An 18,442-nucleotide genomic window follows, 5' to 3' on the forward strand; every position below is an offset into this window, starting at 1 on the left:
CTAATAGGATAATAAGGTGGCAGTTTACAGATCTGAAAGTTATACTCCTTTGTTGAGAATGCCCTTGAGGGAAAGAAGGCTCTAAGTCAGGAAGACAGAGTGAGTGTGATCAAAATCATGGCCCTGGATTCAATATATGTAAATATACTTTTCCTATGAACTCAAAAGAAGTCACTGAACACTGCTGCATGCAGGGGCAGCACCGCATGTCATGGTGTTTATTGAACCCTTTACCCCTCCTCACATAAAAAATATTCAGAAGAGCTTTCCCCACCCTAAGGACCAAGGTTAAAGGCAGCATCCTAAGCAGGAGTGAGGGCAAGCAGGGTTTTCTTAGCACCAGTTCACTGATGGCAGAGGGTGGCTTCATCTTTCTGCTGACAGTGTTTCTGTTTCCAGTTTAACCACCTCCTGAGCACTGGACATCCAGAGGAAGATTCCTACCCCAGAACTGCACAGACCACTGCTAACTGTTGCTTACGGACTTGTCAGCAAAGTCTGCAATGCATTCGCCTAGGACGATGCCCAAAGTAAAATGATCTCACAAGGATACTTTTGACAGGAGGAGTCTTGCCAGCAAAAGCCAGCTTGAATCTGGTAAGAAAACTTACCAGGTTCAAGCGGCTGCTTCTATTTCTACTACTATTACTACTGTTTAGAGAACACTTGTCATCTGGGAGACTAGTGAGGAAGAAGAGGGGTGGGAGGTGGCATCAAACTACAGGACTTTGTAGGTCCCAGCGAAGGATATGGACATAAAGCCACAGAGGATTTTGAGCAGAGGGGAGATGTAGCTGACTTATCATTTAAAAGGATTCCCCTGGCGGCTGCTGTGTGGAGAAGAGTTTGTAGGGGTCAAGGTGGGAAATGGAAGAGAGAGGCTGTGGCCATGGTCAGGTGAGAGGTGACTGTGGCTTGCACCATAGAAGCAGCAGTGGAGGTGGTAAGAACCGGTTGAGTTCTGGGTATATCTTAGAGACACAAAGAAAAGGATGTGCAGATCAGTGGGACGTACAGGAGAGAAAGAAAAGAGTCAAAGACAACTGCAGGGTGTTGGCCTGAGCAACTCGGAGAAGCGGCTCGCTTTTTACTGAGGGGAAAAGTGCAGAAGTGGCGTGTTGGGAAGGGTGAAGACAGAGAAATCAAGAACCTGGTTTTGGATGTTATTCCAAAATATCAGCACGATCTTCTACATTTAAAATTGTGTTCACTGTTTCCATTCTAAACATTCCTGACAAAGTAGCGGACACATGACAGTACACGTACACATCATACATGAATGTACTGGTATGTGCACATGTGTACCAAAGGCGAGAGTGGATGGATGCATGAATAAATGGCATACTCCTTTCTCTTTCCTTGAACTTACTTCTTTCAGAACAGAAATATCTATGACACACCATTATCTTCCTTTTCAAAGTGAACTCTCTGCTAAATAAATAAAAGATTCCAAGTACAATCAGGTTAAAGGGAAAACATGAGCATTTTCCTATATATCAACAGATGCGGCACAGAGAAGCCATTTGAACAGAAGGAAAGGTCTCCAAGAACAGCCAAAGCCATACTGTTAATACTACAGGACTGGATAAACCTGTTCCATGGCCATATGGAAAGCTTACAGGGAGAGTGGCATGAAGAAACAAAAGGCACTTGGAAACCTCTGAGGATTGCTGGGTGAAAATGGAATTTGGGCAGTGAGGCAAGAAGGATCAAGGCTGACCTTCACAGGGCCCAGTAACATCAATTCAAGATATTTACACTCAAGCAGGCTGCTAAATCCCCTGCGACGATGAACATTTGAGCCTACCCCAATCCCTGGTGCCTTCCACCTCTCACTGCAGCCTGGACTAACCACACTTTGAGTAAGCGAAACATTTGCCACCGTTGCTGTACTTCTGAGTCACTGAGATGAGACAGTGACCAGTAACAAGACTCCCTTCTTGATTAAATAAAATCAGCCTCAATCTTCCAAGTCCATCCTTGCCAGACCCTTATCACCTAGTTTTAGTGAAAATCTTGTTAAATCAGTTTAGTAAGAATCCCCACCCTGGTTATCTGACTGAATTCATCATTCTCACCATTCCCTAAGTGACACCTGATCCCCCTGGCCTGCCTTCAGCAGCTCCTGTTAGGTCTGTTTAGCAAGAATCCTCCTTACTCCTGATATTTCCTTTTAGGGGCTAATAGGATAATAAGGTGGCAGTTTACAGATCTGAAAGTTATACTCCTTTGTTGAGAATGCCCTTGAGGGAAAGAAGGCTCTAAGTCAGGAAGANCCACTGACCCCCTAACCCTGCCTTTTGGCTGTATCTCCTCACTCGTTCAAGTGTGTTCAGAACTAGGCTCCTACTGCAATAGCTGCTGACTAAAATCTGTTTTTACCACTCTAATCACTGTCTGGTTTGCTTTTTCTTTCTTTTCTTTAGTCTTTTACTTTTTTTGTTGTTGTTGTTGAGATGAGGTTTCGCTATATTGTCCAGGCTCGTCTTGAACAACTGAGCTCAAGCGATCCCCCTACCGCAGCTTCCTGAGTGGCTGGGACTACAGGTGTGTGTGTTTTTCTTTGACATCAGCAGAGTAAACACCCCTTGGAATATTTCCCTCCATGCTGGTTCTGTTGGAGTTGTGTATGAGGCCAGTGTTTGGGCAGCAAGGGGGTTGATTACAGCACAAGTTTCCTGATCCACCTCTACTTCGCAATGCTTTTAAAATGAACAGAAACAATGAAAAAGACAGTCTTACTTGTACCTATATTCCTAGTATTACCTGCTTCCCTCCACACCACCCCCATCATCTCCCTGCCTTTAATTCCTTTTTAAGTAATCCTGGAGAAATATGTCCCTTTGGGGACTATGAATTAGTTATGCCACATCCTTCCAACCGCGACCAGGCCCTGTTTAAAAGCAGAGAACGGACAGTGTGAGTGCCTCTTCCCAAGGCAGCCACCTCTGCCATTTGTAGTTAGAGAGGCCGTGACTGATCCAGACTGTGGCAAATTAAATGTGTTACAGGCAACACATTCTAAATAATGCCGCCTCCCTTCTTACAATGTCCAGTTTAATTCTGGAACCTCATTTGAGGAGGCGAGGGACAGCAAAAGGGAACGACAGGAAGTGATAAAGGAGCTAAAAATAAACATGGAAATGTGTAGATATTAGAGTTTCACTAAATATAAAAAGGTTGATTAGATTAAGCATCGACTGGCAAATATTGATGCTTCTGAGTATGCTTCCGGGTTCTGGCAATGTCTATAAGCTTCTGGGTTTGCTGTATCCAATTGTCGCAACCTCTGACGGGTGAACTAATAATCTACTGTCAATGAGATCATGATGTCATCTTAGATGACATGATCAAAATCATTGTAAACCAGGGAAGAATGTGAAGTTACAGTGAGTGATTTGATAACATCTGGCTTGCTTGGGCTCAGCCCTAACAGGGTCTCTGTGGGGTTTACCTGGATTTGGTAAAAAGCACTCTACAATCCAAAAACATCAGGCATATTCTATGAACATAAAACAGTCATGAGTTATAAACAGGAGTTATAAACGGGTTCTAATGCTGTAGTTGATAAATGCTGCAATAACTGCTACCCTTTACTGGGTGCCTGTTCTGGCCAGGCATTAGGCTAGGACAGAAAGAACGAAGACAATTTGACTGGTGTGGTCAATGCAGTTATATTATAAAACATAGCAGGGCCAGTGGAGTCCACTCACAGCCAGAACCCCAAGTAGTTTCAAGCACTCAAAAATCAAACAGTAAACAACTTCACGCAAGACTGAGTGGAAGTCATTAAGACCCATCCAGGTCTGAGTGTTATAGGAAAATGTTACTGTCGTTAATTATCTTCCAATAATAATGCCAATTACAGAAAATAATGAGAATGTTTACCCACCAAACTAATAGGGACTGGCATTTCAAAGTCTATCAGAATAACCTAGGCAACAAGAAACATTCTGATTCTCCGATGTCTGGCTGCTTTGCTTTTTCTGCCTTTCCTGCTGACCCACTTCAAAGGTTTCATGCTGGAAACACTAATTATGTCCTCCTTTGCTGGAGAAAGTTACCCTCCTTTTGCTTCCTGCCCAGTGCCTCCGTTTGCATCCAAAGTAACGCTCATTACCTGCACACTCAAGCTTCCAGCAGCCCACATGCAGATCAAAGCACACAGATATATAATTCCACAATGGCCTACCTGCTTTACAGATCACATGGGTTTCTGAAAGAGATATATATGGGCACTTGGAGAAAGCAGTAATGTTGTAAAACGTAAAGAAGATCGTGCATGTCTATTTTATCTGGAACCTCACAAGAATTGATAACATTTGTTGGACTTCATTTCCACCTGTACAGAAAACACATGCTCCAAGGGTTTAAACTTGAAAACTCACATTGAGGCACACATGCTTAGGACTGTCTATGCGTATGTGTGCATGTGTACATATGCATGCCCAAATCAAAGAGAGTTTTTATTTAAAGACAACTTATACCAAAAAACCCAGATTACTTTATAATGCAAATCATCACCTTTTGTATTTTAGTACCAGTCTTCCTTTAGTATATTAATTTCTAAGCATCTTTAATACAAATCATCATATACATACAACTCTCTCTTTCACCTTACTTTGATGCTAAAATTCAGATTCAGAGAAGGAGTTAAAAATCAGCCAAAAAGAAAAGCAAAAAACAATGGAGATATGGGAGCGAGTGTATATAGAGCAAACAGAGGAAGCCAGCTGGTTAGCTGGCCTTTTAAAAGGTACCAGGGAATTAGGCCCAAGGCCATTAATCCTACAGTTTTCACTCCTCTGCCAACTCTCACAGCTTACATTACTGAGCCATCATCCAGATTAAAAATGGGTTTCCATAAGTGTTTCTGCTTCCCCAGGAACCCTCTTCTCTGCCCTCCCCACCTGCTGCCCCTTCACACAGCAGCAAAGTGAAATCCAAAAGAAAAATATTAAAATCAAACAAGGCTTTAGGGATTTGGGGAGGTGGATGGAGAGCCGGTTCTTATCTAGGCTTTATTACAATATTCCTTCTTCTAAGTCTTCTTAATTACATTGAGAGAAAGAACAAGTGACAGACAGAAGAGCAGCCTTCTAAATTCAGTGCCCTTCAATAAAGGGTTCAGGTTCACAGGTTCTAGCCCTAAGGAAGAATGACAATCTTTGCTTAGCTTCTTGCCACCCAGGGTCCCAGCCCCCCAGCTTCTGCCTCCATGTTTCCCTTCACCCCAACTTGCTCAGCATCCTCCCTGCTCTAAGAGTGCCCCACTTGCCAGCTATTCTGTCCACGGAATTTCCCTGCTGGGCACCTACATTATATTTTTCAAGTGGAAAGAATGCAAGGCTAAGGCTGTGTTTCTAAGATGCCAAAGCTGCGGACAGTTAAGAACTGAATAATTCAACCGGAACTAGTTGTTCTGTCCATACTAGCTGCATGTGGCTGTATTCCCTGTAACCTAGAGCTTGTAGAAATGAGAAAATTCATATCCAGCAGGGCACAGAGCATGCACATTGTACTTCCAAGTGGATTCAAAAGTAGCTGGTAGTCATGCATCAGATGGTGTGGCACTCTTGCTGCTAAGGGACAAGCTAAGGGCTGACTGCTTTCCCCCATGAGCCAAAGTGGCAAAGTGGGTTTATCTTTACTGCAGGTCCCCTGTGTGCCGGAATCTGTGCTAGGCACTGTTCCTGTGTTATGTCGATGAACACTTGGAGTAATCTGAAAGGTCACATTGGCTAAGGACTTGAGCTCTGGATCTAAAGCAGGCCTTGCTTTAAGTATCAGATCTACCACTTTCCAAGAGTGTCTTTGTGGCCCATTGCTTGGCTTTATTCTTTTCTTTTTTTTTTTTTTTTTTGAGACAGAGTCTCGCTCTGTCACCTAGGTTGGAGTCCAGTGGCCTGATCTCGGCTCACTGTAATCTCCGCCTGCCAGGTTCAAGAAATTATCCCTCCTCAGCCTCCTGAGTAGCCGGGATTATAGGGGTGCACCACCGCGCCCAGCTAATTTTTGTATTTTTAGTAGAGACAAGGTTTTGAGGTTTCACCATATTGGCCAGGCTGGTCGTGAACTCCTGGGCTCAGGTGATCTGCCCTCTTCAGCCTCCCAAAGTGCTGGAATCACAGGTGTGAGCCACCACAACCAGCCACCTGGCATTTTTAAGCCTCAAGTTTGGTCCACTTTAAATGCAAGAACCTACCTCATAGGTAAGAATATTATTGAACATAAGACTCAGCACAAAATGCTTTCTAAGTGATTATTGTTCTTCTTGTTATACCCATTTTCTAGATAAAAGATAAAGTCATTTGTCTAGAAGGCAAAGCCAGGAATGGCTCCTTAATTTTTCTTGACCCCAAAGTGTACTCTTTCCACCACATCCTGTTGTCTCCCATGGACCCACAGTGCATAGAGTGAACTCAAAATCAGAGGTGTCACAGTGCTGTTTTAACAACCAAAGCTTCAAATTAGCCACATACATTCTGGGGGCTTCCAAGATCCCATACTGGGGTCTCCATTCTTATTTCTTTGCTCTCAGAAGTAATGTGTGAAGATCCTGTTCATTGGAGGAAGTTCCTTCCTGTGAGTTGGTGGGCACACTGTCCCAGGCAAGGCCAGCTGGGGGATGTTCTAGATGTTTGCCCTTTTTCCTAGTTTCAATCCTGCAAACTTGGTGGAGAGAAGGAGCTAGGGACTTGAAAGTCGTGAATGCATTAGATTAGACGGAAAACTACAAATGCAGTCTGGTTAACAGAATTGTGGTACTTTCACATTGTGAAGGCTCTTTTTGATTCAGCCATTGTTTAATTATACCTGTGCAACAAGTTGAATTCTAACTTATTTTCCCACTGTCACTTTTCTAGGTTTGATAAAATGTGTGAATGACTGTGGATCTCATGAGGTTTTTTAAGTTAGGACACAAAACATCCTAAAAAGCACATGACTGGCCTTGTTAGGCAGAGCAGGATATAAGGAAACACACACACACACACACACACACACACACACTCAGGTAAATGCAAGCAGAGATTCCAATTCTATTTGTTATCTTGCAACAATTTATTTATGGTGCATGGTTTCCACATTACCTACTAGACCCAGACTGCAGGAAAAAATAAAAATAAAAATGAATGAACACAGCTCTTCCAAGCTAAGAAAATGACTCCAATCAGGTCAGTAAATAGTCAGGAAACTACAGTTTTACCAATTTCTGATTTGTTTTGATTCAAAACACTGACCCCCAAAGGCTTCCTTTTTCTACCCTCTAAATCTGACGCTGGTGAAAATGAAGTGATTGATAATGAAGCTTTCACTATTTCCCAAAGGGAAAAAAAAGCCATTTAAATAAAAGGCCATTTACTCTCCTATTCTTTGAATACACTTATTCTATACTGATAAGCACATATTTACGCTGGAGAGAAGATGGTCTTTAGAATAAGCACTTACTAGAATTAAATTTACATTCTCTGTCTGAACACACACATTTTAGACTGGCAGTAGTATATGTTGTGCTCACATTTTGCAAACACTGGAAAGGTGAGTTTTTAAAAATATGGTTTTATAGCTCTAGAAGCTGGGAGAAATATAATTGTCTAATACTAGCTTCAGGAGCAAAACAGAAAAGTGACCTATTTTAATGACAAAGCATTCACAATATATCTACCCCATACTTAAGAACCAGCTTCATCTCAGCCCAACGCCAGAAAAGAGAGAAATCTGCGTGTATAAATAATTAGGCAATCTCAAAATGAGTCTGCAGATGCTCTGAGATGAGCCTGCTGACAAAGTCACAATGACAGCTTGCTAACGTGTTCACAGGACATCAGCTTCTCTTAAAAGTTGCTTTCGAAAGGATCAGCTGGGTTCCTACTGAGTTAAAACACAAGCATTCTGAGGCAGCTTGTGTTCAACAGCTACATAAATCTATTAATCCAACTAGGGGTTGGGGGAAACTGAAGATTATGTCTCAAAGGCCCTTAAGGCCTGTGTTTCAAGGAGCAGCAAGATAAATGCAACCAAAAGCTTATCAGCTTTCAGGTGTCTTAGATGATGCCACCTTTCAGGGCTGGGAAGTCAGGAAAGTACATGTCTGAGAAAAATGGCCATATGTGGCAACTTGAGTGCTGTTTGCCACTGTGCGTCAAAATATCTTACCGTGTGCTCATAAGAGTGGATCTAAACTCAAACTGTAGTTACATGAGCAAGAGAGCCCCCTGATGAGCTGGTGAGGTTCTCCATTCAACTACAGCAAAATGGACTGAGGTCCCACCACATGCCAGGTGCTGGGCTAAGAGATGCATTCACCAAAGTGACTACAGGAAGGTCTCTGCCTTCACGGGGCATGTGTCACAGTGGGGAATCCAATGTGCAAACAGTTCATGTCCCCATAATGTGGTGGGTGCTTGAAGAGAAGTGTTCTGTGGGAGCCCAGAGCAGAAAAATCCTGCCAAGAGGTCAGGAAAGATGACTAGAAATGACGCCTGAGCTGAATGATGGTCTGGAAGCGCCCAGCGAAGCAGAGCAATGACATTTGCTAAGGCAACATCAGCACTGTTTCTCCCGAAAGGCATGGGATTTTATACACACCACATGCTTTTCCTACAGAAAAATCAAATGAGGAAGCGCTTCACATTGTTTTTAACAGCAAGTTCAAAACAATCTTATTGTATGATTATTGTCTGCCAGAGGACACCTGGGCATGGATGCTTCCTGAGTTCATTCCAATTCATGACTAAGAATGGTGGGAGATAGGGTGGAGCCTCAGGGGTGAGGTCATGAAATAAATTCATTGTTGGAGGCTGCTGACCACCTCAAGTCTAATTCTGGGGTAGGTCTCCATTCCATCCTGCATTCAGTCCCCTCACTGACAAACAGGCTAAGCTGCTACATTTGCCAAGTTGCAGCTGCCAAAGTGAGTGAATTCAATCCTTCGGCTTGGAGTCAGCAGAGGCCTGGGGCCAGCCAGAGACCCAGCTTCCATAGCACAGGCTGCTGTTCCTAAGCCCTCTGCTCTCACAAGCCTGAGTGCCACACATTCAGCAATAGTAAATTTGGTGGCTCCTGGGACTAAGGGTAAACAAAGGCTGAAGAAAAGGGAAAATTAATATTAGCAAACTAGTAGCTACCATTTATTGGTACTTATTGACGCTAAGTGTTTTAAATTCTTTTCCTCAAGTAATCTTGACACATCTAGGGTTCAAGCACAGCTCTGCCTGCCCCAAACGCCTGCTATACTAAGAGCATTCGCCAATTCCTACCAAGGTAAACTCTGTACAAAACTCAGTCTTATATGAAGCAGAGAGGACTCAGTAAAAAGTTACAGTGAAGCCAGCATTCTGGTCTGCAAGAAATGAAATCTAGAGTATCAAATCCGGCATTTTCCAGGGACCAGGGCACTCTTTTAGATAGAATACAGTCATGTGTCACTTAACAATGGAATTACCTTCTGAGAAATGCGGTATTAGGAGATTTTGTTGTCGAGTGAACATCATAGAGTGTACTCATGCAGACCTAGGTGGTACAGCCTACCACACACCTAGGATATATGGTGTCACCTGTACATCCTAGACTGTAAATCTGTACCTCATGTTACTGTACTGAATACTCTGGGCAGTTTTAACAACACGGTAAGTATTTATGTATCAAAACATACCTAAAAATTCAATAGGTACAGTAAAAATACGATATAAAACATAAAAAAAGGTATGCCTATTTAGGGCACTTAAAATGAACAGAGCTTGCAAGGTGGACATTGCTCTGGGTGAGTGAATGGTGCGCATATGCAAAAGCTTAGGGCATGACTGCGCACTGTTATAAACACTGTACATTCAGGCTACACTAAATTTATTATTTTCTCCTTTTTTCAATAATAATTTACCTTACTATAACTTTTTTACCTTATAAACTTTTAAACTTTTTGACTCTTTTATAATAACACTGCGCTTAAAATACAAACACATTGTATAGCTGTACAAAAATATTTTCTTTCTTTTTTACTTTTTTTTTTTTTTTTTTGAGAAAGGATATCACTCCATGTCCTAGGCTGGAGTACAGTAGCGCAGTAACAACTCACTGTAGCCTCGACCTCCCAGGTTCAGGTGATCCTCTCACCTCAGCCTCCCAGGGATCTGGGACTACAGGCATACACCAACATACGTGGCTAATTTTTTGCATTTTTGGTAAAGATGAGGTTTCACTATGTTATTCAGGTTGGTCTCAAACTCCTGGGCTCAAGAAGTCCACCTGCTTTGGCCTCTCAAAGTGCTGGGATTATAGGTATGAGTCACTGCACCCAGCCTGTAAACTTTTTCTCTCTATATATATATTTTTACTTGTTCAACTTGTTTGTTAAAAGCTAAAACACAAACACACACATTAGCCTACTGCCTGCACAGGGTCAGAATCATCAATATCACTGTCTTCCATTTCCACATCTTGTCCCACTGGAAGATCTTCAGGGACAAGAACATGCATGGAGCTGTCATCTCCCATGACAACAATGCCGTCTTCTGAAATTGTACCTGTCTGGGGCTGTTTTACAGGTAACTTTTTTTTTTTTTTAAATAAGTAGAATGAGTGCACTCTAAAATAACAATAAAAAATTATAGTATAGTAAATACATAAACCAGTAACATGGTCATTTATTGTCATTAGCAAGTATTATGTACTGTACATAATCGTATGTGTTATACTTTCATAAAATGGCAATACAGTAGATTTGTTTAAACCAGCATCACCACAAATGTGTGAGCAATGCATTGTGCCAAGACAGTATAACAGCTATGATGCCACTAGGTGATAGGAATTTTTCAGTTCCATTAAGAGCCCAGCATCTTCTATGATGTCATTGTTGACTTGGCCATGCATTGTTACAATAATTAGCTCACACCAGCACTTTTATGGCTTCCCAGGCAAACAAAATAAATGGCAAAACGTATTAGGAAAACAATATAATGACCTGCTACAACCTCCACTGACCTTGTGCAGAGAGGAAAGAGGATGCAAGGGTGAAACATCAATATATTAGGCATCTTCTTCCATTCATTATTTTCCTTTCTCTTCCATTACCTCCAAAGAAAAACTCAGGTTCTTGATTTAGCACACATATCCTTAAATAAAATCCCTATCATTGTCAGGCAATGAGAGGAATGTTGCAAATACACCCAACAATCTGGGTATAAGGAATTTCTTTCTTTAGCGTCGTAGATACTCCTGATTTTCCCATCCAGTCTCTAACCTTACAAAGAAAAGTTGTTTACTTTTTATTCCACGAACAGGCATGATTCTGAGATTTCTGTGTATTACTACCAAGCTCCAAAACCTGCTCTGTCATAAATCATTCATTCATTCCATCTGTATTTAAGCTCTTAATATGCACACAACATTGTTTTTGCTTAGATCTGTGCCCAGCACAAAAGCAGCATGAAACCACGTATCTGGTCTTTCTGGTACTCCCCCATTTGAGGAGTGTTTTACCATGTTCGGCTATATTTGAAGGTTTAAACTAAGGAGAAGACAAAATAGGGAGCTGCTAAGGTGAAACCCCCAATGCCTTTGAAGATATTAAGGAACGTGGAAAGAGGAGGAGTGTTACTTGACTCTAATGCCAGCTCAGCTCCATGGATTGTCCAGACATTTATACAACACACCTCCTTGGTGAGCCAAAACTCCCAGATAAATGAAGGGAGAAAAGAAAATACTCTCATTTTCCACTTAGAAACTCTATGTTTATTATTAATGTATTAGAACATTTTATAAATTTCCCAAAGTGGCGATCAGCTCTGAGTTAGAATCAGCTATTAAAATCAAACACACGCGCATTTAAAGATTTACCATGGATTCAACTAAACATGAATTAATATGGCATTCCAGAAAGGAGTCAGTGTTAAAAATTATTTTCAATCTCCAGAGACCTATACTTAAATCCCTATTGCCTCCTTTTTGTTCAGACTCTTGCTTTTCTAGAGAAATTAGTCCTACGACAACTTGCCATAGACAGTCTTTATCAAAATATCAAATTAAATGGCATCTCTAATCAGGAATATAAGGACAGACTCAATTCCAACATGTTAGTGTTCTTGGGTTTGCAAAAGCATGAGAAAGAACTAAAAATAATGAAGTAGGCCTTCGGCCAAAAAATTCAAACTGTAATAGTTCTTCTAATGGCAGAAGCTGAAAACAGTGAAATTCTTAGATGTACTTCTCTTGAACTTCATTTGTATCAATTCTCAAAGAGTATGTAAAGTAGGGATGGGCACAGTGGCTTAGGGCCAGCACGGTGGCTCATGCCTGTAATCCCAGCACTTTGGGAGGCCGAGGCAGGCAGATCATGAGGTCAGGAGTTCGAGACCAGCCTGGCCAACACAGTGAAACCTCGTCTCTACTAAAACTACAAAAAAATAGATGGGTGTGGTACAGCGCATCCAGAATCCCAGCAACTTAGAGGTTGAGGCAAAGAGAATCGCTTGAACCCGGGAGGCAGAGGGTGCAGTGAGCCAAAATCATGCAACTACACTCTAGCCCGGCCAACAGTGTGAGACTCTGTCTCAAAAAAAAAAAAAAAAAACAAAGTACATAAAGCATTTCTAAGGAACATGGGCATGGGTTACTCAAGGGACAGTAACTGACGTGAAGTTCTTAAAATTTGTCTGCAATTAACTAGAACATAAAGAATATGACTTATTGTTCAGTGTCTCTTCAGGAACTTCTGGTTCTGCTAAGAAAATCAGTTGCAACAGCTTCAAACTAACAGTGATACTAAACATGGCTGCCAAGACCAGCTCCTAAGGATAACTGGAAACGTGAGAATAGCTTCTCAAATATGAAACTTTGTCCTATTTCCAGGACTACGATTATCTGGAATCCAAGTTCTTTTTCTAAAAAAGAAAGGGAAGAAAAAAGCAGTTCCTATAACAAACCTGGTGTGCCTTTGTCCTTCTCAGTTAATTTAGTTTTATTTTTAAGCATGCAAACTTATGTTTAACAAAGAATGAAGGTAAAAGCAGACAGCTGTGATGTATTTTAAGGAAAAGTGGATGAGTATAAGGAAGTCTACCATTTACTAGACTGCATATTACTTTAGGTAAGTCACTTTAACCCATAAACATACCCATTGCTTTATGTGTAAAATGGGAATATTTGTGAAGCTTGAAATGGGTATATTCTTTAAAATATCATAGAAGCTGGTACATTCTAGTTATGTAATAAATGTTGGAATGTGACTTAATATAGAATGAAATCAACACTCATGATTCATGTCACTCTTTTTTTTTTTTTTTTTTTTTTTTTGAGACGGAGTTTCGCTCATGTTATCCAGGCTGGAGTGCAAAGGTGCGATCTCGGCTCACCGCAACCTCCGCCTCCTGGGTTCAGGCAATTCTCCTGCCTCAGCCTCCTGAGTAGCTGGGATTACAGGCACGCACCACCATGCCCAGCTAATTTTTTGTATTTTTAGTAGAGATGGGGTTTCACCATGTTGACCAGGATGGTCTCGATCTCTTGACTTCGTGATCCACCCGCCTAGGCCTCCCAAAGTGCTGGGATTACAGGCCTGAGCCACCACTCGAGGCACATTTACTCTCTTATAACTAAAGTAATTCCCGTAAGAGGGGAACCTCAGAATATGACCCACCTCCCCAACACAAGGTGGCTTCATAAAAATCCTTGGGACTAAATTCTATGATCAAGAAGTCCAAGAGAATGCTTCAGCTAGAAAAAATGGGGTGGTGTGGAGAAGGTGAGGGAGAGGGAAATAGGAGAGAAAGGGAAAGGAGAAAGAATAGGAAAAAAAGAAGTGTGAAGAAAAAAAATTATTCTGTGTTTAGCTTCTACTCTAGGAAGTGGTAACAAAGGATGTGTTCACTTTGTGAAAACTGGTCAAGATGGACATTTAAGATTTGTGGACTTTTTATGGATATACATTATGCTTCAATTAAAAAAGCTGACTTTAAATGTATCTTTCAAAAAATAACTAAAAGAACATTCCATTTCTGGCTCTGAGCAAAGAAAAAAAATTAAATAAAAAAGGCCTATAAATATACCAGTTGATCAAAGTGTACTTATAGGAACTCTGGTGAAAAGAAGCTAGAATTCCAAGTGGGAGAGACCTAGATTCAAATCTAGTTCTGTTGGCTGACCATGGGCAAACTAACATTTCTGAGCCTTGGTTTTTCTCTTCTGTATAATGGAGTTAAGAGTAACTTTCTTTAAGAGGCACGTAGGTACCAACAAATATCATTCCCTCCTTCCCTTCCCTATTCCTGGTCTGTTCTAAAGAATCATCAAGGACAGAGTCCAAACCAAGTCCTGTCATCTTAATATGGTGCCTGGCACATGAGGAGCAGCTGGATAAAACTTTGTGGAATGGGGAGGCAGAGTTGCAGTGAGCCGAGATCATGCCACTGCACTCCAGCCTGGCAACAGAGCAAAAGTCCATCTCAAAACAAAACAAAATGAAACAAAACAAAACAAAAGTTTGTGGAATGAAAGGCCAGGTTTTTATCTTCTAGGGACCTATAATCTCAGAGTCAGAAGAAAAAGACCATGAAAAAAATCCATCACTTCCAAGCCCGCCACCACTTGCTGGTGGCTCCCATTTCTCCAAATCACAAATAATCTCTCCCAACAGGCTATGGTACTGAGATTTCTTTAAAAAGGCTACACTTCCTCCTATTTGCTTTTGCTTACATAAAACCAACTCTGCCTCATCATTCTTTAGTATCCCTGATTTGCAAGACTCTTGGCATGGTATTCTCTCCCTCGTAATTCTTATAGTAGTTGTTTGACCATTTCTCACCATTCAAGGTCTTATTCCATTTAACGCTTCCATTTAACTTCAAAAATGTGTTACTTTCACAGCATCTCTTACAAGGCAAGTGCTCAAATTTAATTTTGATTGATTTAATTCTCAGGACACAAATTTGGAACTCATCTAAATACTAGCTATGCTAAGTCTCTACTCAACTAGTTTCATGTAAGAAGAATAGACAAACCAGGAATAGCAATAATAGTAAGACTGATACCTGTGACAGACTAATGTAATAGATTTATTTCCCATTGAATTTAGGAATGCTTAGAATTCTTCTAACACAGCAGTCCAGGAAGCCACTACCAATCAAAGGTGCCATCAGTTGAAATCTATGTCATTCCCAGGAATAAATATCCTCCACTATGACAGCTCTTTTATACCTTATGACCTCAGAAAATATATCCAAAATCTGTCTTAACACATGCAATGTTTCTTGCAAAATTCCTTAAGGCACAGAATTCATACCTTTTATGTTAAACTTCTAACACACAACTACTATACCGCAAAACCAAAAGATGACGTACATAACGGGTACTTGAAAAATTCATGAATTAAAAATGTCTTACAGGGAAAGCACTTGGCTCCTTGGGAAAGAACGGTGTGTGGTTTACATCTATTTTTTTTTTTTTAGAACGTTTTTATCACCTGAAATTCCTTTTAAAAATATGGAACGCTTCACGCATCTGCATGTCATCCTTGCGCAGGCGCCATGATAATCCCCTCTGTATCGTTCCAATTTTAGTATATGGGCTGCCGAATGATGGTGGCCTGATCAGGCGTCAGATCTCAGAGCAGAAGGCAGAGGTCTTGTCATACAGGTTTTACTCTGTCCCACAAACCCCATCCAATAGTGCTTGACTAATTCGGAATGGTTATTATTCAACATTTGGAGAATCAGAACTCCAAGCATAGAAAGCAAACAAGAAAAAAGTTTAAGTATGAAGATGGCCCAGACCGTGGCTGACTATGCACATTCCCTCACAAACAGCCCTCAATTATCTGTAAAGGAGGTAGCATTCCTCAAGGAATCCCTTCTTCCTCTTCTCTATCCCTCAAACAATTCTCAGATCAAACAACAAAGCTGCCTCTGCAAGGTCTACCAATATCCAGATGCTTCTCCAAACGTAAAAACGTGAAAATGAATTGTTAGTCTTTTAATAACTAATGCAATCAGTCCATCTAAGAGTTTAGCAATTTCCCCTATCAACATACTTCTCTTCACCCTCACCCTTACTTTTCTGAGCTTTCAAGCACTGAAACATTTGCCTGGTACCAGCAACACAGCCTTTGCACAAAGGTTTGGAGAGAACAATCCACAAAGTCTCTGTCTGTTTCATCATGATGGTTCCCCTTTCTAATAGGAAGTGTGCTTCCTGTCCATCCTTTGACCTCTGTTGTCAGTGGGAACCCTGTTACCTTAAAATAACATTCTGAACTCACCTGCTTACTGCTGAGCACGCTAGTACTTTCAGTAGTGACACTTAAAAATGAAAAGCTCCATTAATTATTAAAAATGTAAAATGAGATAGTCTGAATTAGGAATATGCTCTCACTTTGCTGTTTATAGTAGCCAGCGGTTCTGCCATATTATATATGAATTCATAAATTATGCTGTGAGGTTTACTGTCATACCACATTGAACTTGGTAAGAATCTATTCTAGGTCTTCTTGATTAAATTCACATTTTTTTAAAAAAAATTAATGGGTAAGTATTCATCCACTAGTAGGAAGCTCTCACTTTTTAAAGCAACTTATAAAGTCTAGTAATCAGCCTGTGAGCAAGTTCAGGTATTTATAAGCCTATAAAATACACCTGCCACATGTAGGTTTTTACACTTGAACAGTAAGATGACATCAGCTCTGCGACATTTTCGAAAAAGCTAAATAGCTACTTCACTTGTGAAATCAAAGGGCAATCAAAAACATAGGTTATATTTCCATTTCTTAAATAGGATCTAAAGTTTAAAGAAACAGCTTTCTGTCTCATTTTAGCCAAACATTAAAGTTTCACTAATTTAGTAAACATTTATTTGGTATCCAAAAATGAGCATAAATACTACATGCTGGAAAAAAAACTCTTTAAGCAAATAAATGCTATCAGTAATACAGGTTTAAGGGGGATGACATATGTTCTCTTAAAAGAACTATTTTCCAAAACTGGATTTACAAAGAATAAATGAAACTTAAAGCTATTCTGTATCTCTTACAAATCAGTCTCTTAAAAACTCATTTTACAATAGGGTCTGGACGATAATAAAAACAGAAGTGCTGGGCACCGTGGCTCATGCCTGTAATCCTAGCACTTTGGGAGGCCAAGGCAGGCAAATCATCTGAAATCAGGAGTTCAAGATCTGCCTGATCGACATGGTGAAACTCCATCTCTACTAAAAATGCAAAAATTAGCTGGGCATGGTGGTGCAGACCTGTAGTCCCAGCTACTCAGGAGGCTGAGGCAGGAGAATCGCTTGAACGTGGGAAGTGGAGGTTGCAGTGAGCCAAGATGGTGTCACTGAACTCCAGCCTGGGCAACAGAGCAAGAAAACAAAACAAAACAAAACAAATAACAACTTAAAACTAGTTGAGTAAAGAATATAGTGGCCTAAAGAAATAGTAATTAGCCCCAAATTATAAATAATTAAGTTGATGACAGAAAGAGGAGCAGGTAATTCCCAGCTTTCAGATCCATATCTGGCCCTCTTTCTCAAGGAACCCTTGCGCGCTTAAATTTGGTTGTATTGCAAACTTGAAATAAATATAAAACATGGGAACAAAAAATACGTATTTTTTAATTTATTAATTATCCACACAGCTCACTAAATCAACCTAGTATAATCCCTATTGGTCCACAAACAGGATCACATACACTTATAGTTTTAAAGATGTTGGCTCTTCTTTTATTACCTACTATCTGATCTCTTTAAACTCCAGTGTTCTCATCTACAATATGGCCTAATATGATGATAAAGATAACATACTAGAAGTGAATTTTCTTTCTTGTAAATGAAAAGGATAGTTTTAAATTTCCAGTTGCAGCTGAATGGCCTGATTGGCATTTCTCAATGTCTTACTCTTGGTTTAGAATGGGTTACAATTACTATATACATGTTCTTTTTTAGCCACGACACCAGGTTAGATTATCTACAGCAGCTTCAGGAAATCCTACCACATGGGTAGGCTAAGTAAACTTCATAAAAAAATATATCAAACAATGAAAGCCTGACCAAGTCTCAAATATAACAGGCTGACATCCAACTCTAACAATACAAAGTATTGCCTGGGATGGGGCACATGCCTAAAAGGAAGCTTGCTGCCTGGTACTTCTGGCTGGTGGGTCCTCAGGAGCCCTTCTTCCTTTCTTTTGATCTGCTGGTAAAAGCCCTTTGACTGTCCCTCAATTGCCCTTCCTATGACAATGGACTAATAATAGGCCTGTCAAAACTACTAGAAATGTGTTTAAACCATGGCATTGTATTATCTTTTAAAGAATCTTAGCCAGGCATGGTGGTGGGCACCTGTAATTCCAGCTACTCAGGAGGCTGAGGCAGGAGAATCACTTGATCCTGGGAGGAGGAGATTGCAGTGAGCTGTGATTGCACCACTGCACTCTAGCTTGGGTGACAGAGCAAGACCCCA

At 40.7% G+C, this 18,442-nt stretch overlaps 1 protein-coding gene and 1 non-coding gene across 2 annotated transcripts in view; both read right to left on the minus strand.

The window, feature by feature from the left end:
- The window catches only part of EXT1 (exostosin glycosyltransferase 1), a 314,862-nt gene that overhangs the window by 93,243 nt on the left and 203,177 nt on the right, over positions 1-18,442 (minus strand). The gene's annotated exons all lie outside the window — the stretch shown is intronic.
- On the minus strand, positions 15,469-15,578 carry LOC119471661. Its single transcript, XR_005200718.1, has one exon. It is a non-coding gene; the product is annotated as a U6 spliceosomal RNA (small nuclear RNA).

This window comes from Cebus imitator, unplaced genomic scaffold, assembly GCF_001604975.1.
Source record: "Cebus imitator isolate Cc_AM_T3 unplaced genomic scaffold, Cebus_imitator-1.0 Scaffold68, whole genome shotgun sequence".
Taxonomy (NCBI): Eukaryota; Metazoa; Chordata; class Mammalia; order Primates; family Cebidae; genus Cebus; species Cebus imitator.